A 6,864-nucleotide genomic window follows, 5' to 3' on the forward strand; every position below is an offset into this window, starting at 1 on the left:
TGTACTTTTTGTAGTTTTTAGGTTGAGGGGGAAGCTGTGATTCAGAATCTATATGCTGGTTCCAGCATCCACCACCAGGTGTATGAGCACACTGGAACCTATTTCCCACTGCCTTATAATCTGTCTGTGCAGTGGTATGTAGGTTTGTTCCATGGAGGAAAAGGTGGTACAGAGGAGGAAAATAATGGAGGAAGGGGGAGGGTCAATAGGAAGTTAGAAAGTGAGGAGAGTGAGAGGGAAAACAGACATACATACCAACTAACAGGTGAAAAGGAGACACAAGGCTGGAGAGAAGTGAAAAAAACACCTGAGCAAAATTCCCTAAAGAGTACTGGTAGCTACACAGAGACAGACCAATAAAATCATGAACCAGATAGTGTGAATCAGGAAGCAAACAAAAGTGAGCAAAACTAACAGTCAAAATGATAAAATCAAAAGTCAAAATAGGAGATCTGATCACCAGCCTCTCCTCTTTGTTTTCCTTGCAGGCAGCTAGATTTACTCCCAGCGTGCAAGTCTGTGATGTTGCCTTTGTCTTGTTCAGCAGGGGAGGGGCTTTGTCTCCTGTTTAGCGACGTTACTTTAGGAACCAAGGTGGAGGCAACTGATAGGTGGGTGGGGCAATGTAAATATCTGCCTGGAGGATGGCCGAGGTGGCAGTTTCACTTTTGCAGATCTTTTCTCTCCGCTCATCTGGGTCCCATCTGGGTCCCTGTGCGATCCACGGTGATGGACTACGCTGGATTGGGAGGCACTGGGGATCAGCTGCACAGCTGGGTGCTGGATCCGGGGTACTACCAGCAGGCTGGGGTGGAGAAGGGGGTTGGGAATTCCCTCCTCTGGAGCTGAGAGCCTCTGGTCAGCACCTCCTTAGATACGCTGTTCCCTTATACCAGCATGGGATCGCTACACTGAGTGCCTCAGCCAGAGTGGGCCAGAGCTCCTGAGCTCCAAAGCTCCAAAGGGCAGGCAGTGGGCAGTGAGAGTAGCCCTGGGTCCCTCACAGGGTACTTCAGCCAGAAATGGGACAGGTATCTCTGAGAGGTGGGCGCCCAGAGCCTTCCTGGGTGACTGGCAGCTTCATGCTGGGTGCTGGGTGAGATGATGTAGCCAGGGAGGGAGCTGAGACCTGGGACTCCCACACAGCAGAAGTCACATATAGTAGAGCAGCAGCAGCCGGGGCCTCAGTATCTGGCCCTGCATGGGACTAAAGGTCCCTGGGCCTCAGACCAGTGCGTCTGGTGGTGGGCAGGTGGTTGGGGGAAGAAAAGTAAGAGCCTTTTTGGGAACTCACATTTGGAGAATCTCACAAATCCACCTATGCCGTAGCCATCTTACTGGAACTCCAGAATCATGATTTTTGAAGGTGAAGCCAATGAACACTACAGGACGTGACACTAGTACTCAGGAGTGCTTATGCAGAAAAGAACAAAAAGGAAAAAATGTTCATGGTACCTCTATATTGTATATACTCACAGCAAAACATTTTGTGTTGAGCTTCTGCACTTACATTTTAAAACAAGATTCCCATTAAAACACACACACACCACACACACACTGACAATAACAAAATAAAAACACTCTCTGAATACTGCATGAAGGGTTCTAGGTCATCCATGTCACCCTGGTATCAGGTTCTTGAACCGAGCCCATGGCTAAGTCAAACACACTCTGCATTAGTGTCTCAGGTCCAGGGCTCTGACTCTAGCAACCTTGAGGTTAAACTGTTATGTATATTATATATACATGCAGATACAATATTTTATGTTAGGAGGCAAGCACATGTGTCAAGGTATTATGCTACCAATTATCAGGAGATGACTGGGGACAGAGAATAGTTAATAAAAGAAAAGAGCTATATTACCTGTTGAGAGATAATATAACTGGCTTACAATCCTTTAAATTAAAATAAATTGGTACAGAAAGAAAGTAAATCAAAAAAATATATTACTAAAACAATCCAGAAAGATTTTTCCATTGTCCAACATGTTCCTAATAAAACAAGTCAAAATTAATAATGACTTGGGCAGTTAAAAGGAGAATGCTAACTTCTGAAAGGAAAACACTGAACCTTCTGGGTAGGTGTTTGGCACCCAAAATTTGACTGAAGAAGAATGCTGTTTTTTAATATCAGACCAAAGTGCAAAGCAATATAAATAGAGGCCAAGTCTTCTCTTGATGGTTGATTTACTTCTGTGAGACAGACTGGACGTTCCGTTTCTATTAACAATTTACACTTGAAGCATTAGGTTTTCCACTGATGAGGGGAGGAAATGGGCTTCTGCTCTCCTTGAAGTCAGGAAAGCTAAGGTATCCTTCTTAGAGCTGAACCCAAATTGGAGGTGAGAAATGTTGGTGCTTGAAGAGTTAGGCTGCTTTGCATCTACCCAGCATCTAGAACCAATTCCAGCCTCATAACTCAGCTGTGAATGAACTACCTTAGGCATTTGTTAGCCATGTAGCCAAGTAGTTCAAGACTAGAAAAACCCTGAAATGGGTAAAAGTGCAGGCTGTTATCTGGAGATGTGTGTGTATGTTCTGGAGGGAGAGAGGGTCTCATTCTGGGCACTGAGAGGCACATTTAAGAAATCCCAAATCAAAATAGTGTCATCATGGGAGTTACTGATGATTTAAAACTCATCAAACTGTAGCTGAAACACACGTCCAGAATGTTCCACCAATGTGCAGTAAACAAAAAGTGCTCAGGGGGGCTCGAGGATCCAGAGCAGCTTGCAAGTCCCAAACTTTAATTTTCCCACCATAGGCTCCACTGACAATCCTCTTGTTATCAAACCAGATGCATCAGACCAATTCTTCATGCCCCTCTAGGACTCTTAAATAGGCATCACACTCAGTATCCCAAAGCCTAATGGTGTTATCTGATGATGCACAATTAACCAGCTGATCCCTGTACTGGAGATAGGCAATGCCTCACTTGTGCCCATTGAAAGTACGAACAAACTCACAGGTACCCATGTTTTAGACTTTGATGGTCCTGTCACTAGAGGCAGACATGATGTATTTATCATCAAAGTCTACTACGTTCACAGCAGCACAGTGGCCAACCAGGATATGGGGTAAAGTGATATTGGTGACAGAAGCCATGTCCCACATGGCAATGGAGCAGTCCTTAGAATAGGTCACCACGAGTTCATTGCTGAAGCATAAGTGCAGCACAGCCTCATTGTGGTAGATAAGTGTGTTCAGCACTTTACCCATGTTCACATCCCAGACTCTCACTGTAGAATCTGAAGAGCCAGTTACAATGACACATTCATCATACTGGAGACAGAGGTCAGAGCCCGTGTGTTCTGTTAACACTTTCAAACATTACAGACTAGTTTTATCCCAAATCTTAATAGATTTATCTCGTAGGCCACTAATAATTTTTTTCATCATCATTCTGTAAACAGTAGACACCTTTAGTATTTTCCGAACAGCACTGAATCCTCTGCAAGTTGTGTCATCCACACTGCCAGTTAGTTTCTATAGTCTCTATATTCTGGATAATCTTTGGGTATAATGGTCTACAAAATGAATTGGGAAGGTCATCTGTGGGTGTATTTTTAAGTACTGGTCCCACCCTCTTCTTTTCTGAAAGGCCCTTCCACAGGGGATCAGTGTGTACCATTCGTTCAATAAACTTATTCCAAAGCATCCCTTCTGAGATTACTCATTGCCATTCTTTACATACCAGTTCTGCTGCACACAGAGATCTGGCATCCAGGTAGTAAAGAGTGTTTTCTGCTATGATCTAAGCCTTACTCTGGTAAGGTGGTAATAAAGTCTCACTGCAACATGGGCTTCAGGTAAGAGTTAATATGTCCATTCCGATAATGGCACATTCGTGAAATAAGATGTTCCACAAATTCCACTTGATCTGATTCAGACCACTGGTCAAAATATTTAATACACAAGTCTTTTTCTTTTTGGTAGTTTCCTTCTGATGGCCTCTTTCTGGAGACGATCACAGACGATGTTCCATTACTTATCTGGGAAATATCTTATACCTCAGATCCACCAATCTAGAATGAACGGGGGTAATCTCTTTCAAACTAGTCTGAGGACAGACAGCGGTCAAGCAGCTTCCAAGATTCTTTCCATTTACTGTATCCAGATTTCTTCAACAAAATCTCAAACACGCACTTCAGTAACATGAGCTCAATGGTCTTGTCCTCAATCAACGAGTTGGGCTCCATGGCAGCCCCAGTGGCCATGCCTGGCTCTCCCTGGGCAGCAGCTAGCAGCCTCGGTGGAGGAGATGATAGGGGCGGTGGCAGCTATTGCACCCACTCTAGCTGCCAGCCCACCCAGGCCACAGGCAGTTCCCATTAAATTTCTGAAAATCTAATATACAGAGAAAATTTTTAAATCTTCTGCAAGTATTGGGAAGGATTTATACACAATAATAAATGTTATTTTGGTACTTATATTGGTATTTATGGTATTTATTAACACTAAAATTAATAATTCTAAATAATTTTAATGTAATAAGTGGATGCCAGAAGTCAATGTAATGAAGTTTAAAATACTGAAAAAATGTGTCAACTTTGAATCCTATATCTAAAAATAATTTTAAGTAGGAAGATAATATTTAGATATTTTTGCATAAACAAAATCTGAGAAAATGCATTACCAGCACACCCACACTAAAAGAAAAAAACTTAGGTAATTTCTTCAGGCACAAGGGAAAAAAAGATAACATTGAAATTAAGATCTGCAGGCATAAATGGAGATCACTGGAAATGGCAAATATATGTGTATGTGTGAAAGACTCTTTTCCCTTCTTTTCTTCAATTATTTGAAACCTACTAAAGTTAATTAGTAGGTTTCAAAGAATTAGTGGGTTTTAGCAAGGTCTACAAATACAGGATCAATATATAAATATTAATGATATTTCTATAGACTAACAAAAAACAATTAGAAACTAAAACTTCTGAAAATGCACTACAAAATAACATTAAAATGTGTGTAGCAAACAGGGACATCTATAAAATATATGTTTAAAATTTGTGTAATGGACAATATTAATCATTAATGAGAGAAGTCAAAAGAGACCCAAATACATGAAAAAATATGCAATCTTCATATAATGGAAAATGTGATAGTGTTAAGATGGTCTATTTGCCTTAAATTTACCTATTGGTTCAAGAAAATTTGAACCAAAACATCGTGAGTTATTTTTTGAAGAAATTGACAAGGTAGTTCTAAAAATTTATATGTAAAACACAAATTTTCTCAAATAGCCAAGACAATTTTAAAAACATGTAAACAGATGCTGGGGAGGATGTAGTAAAAAGGGAACAGTTCTGCACTGTTGGTGGGAGTGTAAAGTTGTACAACCTTTGTAGCAAACAGTGTGGTGATTCTTAAAAGTTCTAAAAATCAACCTTCCATATGACTCCACAATCCCCCTACTGGGAATATACCCAGAATAACTCAAATCACTCGACAAAAAAGATACCTGCACATGTATGTTTATCACAGCATTATATACACAATGGAATATTATGCAGCCATAGAGAAGAACAAAATCATGAACTTTTGAGCAACATGGGTGGAATTAGAGTCTATAATACCGAGTGATCTTACACAGAAACAAAGAACTGAGTATCACATGCTTTCACTCATAAGTGGACCTTGAATAACTACTGTAATACTATAGGAAAAGGATTGACAGTAGTGGGAAACTGTGGGAGGGAGGGGGTTGAGGACGTGGGATTGACAGTATTCGAAATCTGCCTGGAGAAGAGGGACACACCTCATCAACAAGGTTACCTGTGCAATGAATATTTGTACACCTAACCCTGAATTGTACCACACAATTTTAAAATTAATAATTAAAAAAACATATAAAAAGCTCAACCTATATGATTTCAAGACATTATGAAATATGATGATAAAGTATGGTATTGCCATAAATATTAACATCTAGATAAATTGAAAAAATACAGAGTCTAGAAGTATACCTTTAATTATAAGGTGAATTGATTTCTGACAAAGTTAGCAAAGTAGTCCAATGGGAAATGACTAGCCTTTCAAACAATTGGTGCTTGGAGTGATACCAACAAAGATAATCAAATAAAGTTGCCTGTCTCTTGTCTCTCCCACAAAAAAGGAACTAAAACAATGTATATTTTGAAAGAATTTATTGAGGAAGTGTGCTGGAGATCACCAAGAACAGCAAAACCTCTGTGAAGTATGAAAGCTCAGAATATACTCACAGAGTAGGGAACAAGGTAATCTGCCTCTGTCACACTCTCTCTCCCACTGGAATCAGAATAGTACAAGTGGTGACCTCTTCTCATGGAAAAAAAATTAATCTGGAGACCCTCAGTGGTTACCTTTATTGTCACAGATGCCAGAAGTCATTGCTACAGAACAGTCTCCTACTCACCACAGGCTCTATGACCAGTGTAAATGGTTGGGAGTTTATGGAGTGGCAGTCTCCCAAAGCAGGGACTCTCCTGACACCTCCACCTTTGCAATATAAGCAACTATGACACAACACCGTCTTGTGGTGGGAAGCCGGACAATCTTGAAACTGAACCCTTATCTGGAGTCCATCCTGCTCTGGGCACCATTAGCCTACACATTTCTCCATTTTTGAGTGCCTGCTTTCATTTTACTAAGTTCACATGGATGTCTGCAGCACAAATAACCTAGCTACTCAAAGCCTAAGCCCAAAGGAACAACTGGAAACCTCAACATCCAAACTCACAAGGTACCCATCACTGAGAAAAACAAGGCGGGCCTACAATACAGGAAAGCCCCATGAAGCTGCCAGGCCAGCATGGACCTGTCCCTGACTTTTTACTCAGCAAGTGGCAATGCTGGATCACCAGAAAGAGAGAGAGAGAGAGA

General features: G+C 41.0%; 1 pseudogene; it reads right to left on the reverse strand.

Moving 5' to 3' along the window:
• Positions 1-2,513: 2,513 nt before the first annotated feature.
• LOC103249622 lies at positions 2,514-4,199 on the reverse strand (annotated as a pseudogene).
• Between the last annotated feature and the right edge of the window lie 2,665 nt (positions 4,200-6,864).

Source organism: Carlito syrichta, unplaced genomic scaffold (assembly GCF_000164805.1).
Source record: "Carlito syrichta isolate Samal-C Ts95f unplaced genomic scaffold, Tarsius_syrichta-2.0.1 Scaffold123035, whole genome shotgun sequence".
Lineage (NCBI taxonomy): Eukaryota > Metazoa > Chordata > Mammalia > Primates > Tarsiidae > Carlito > Carlito syrichta.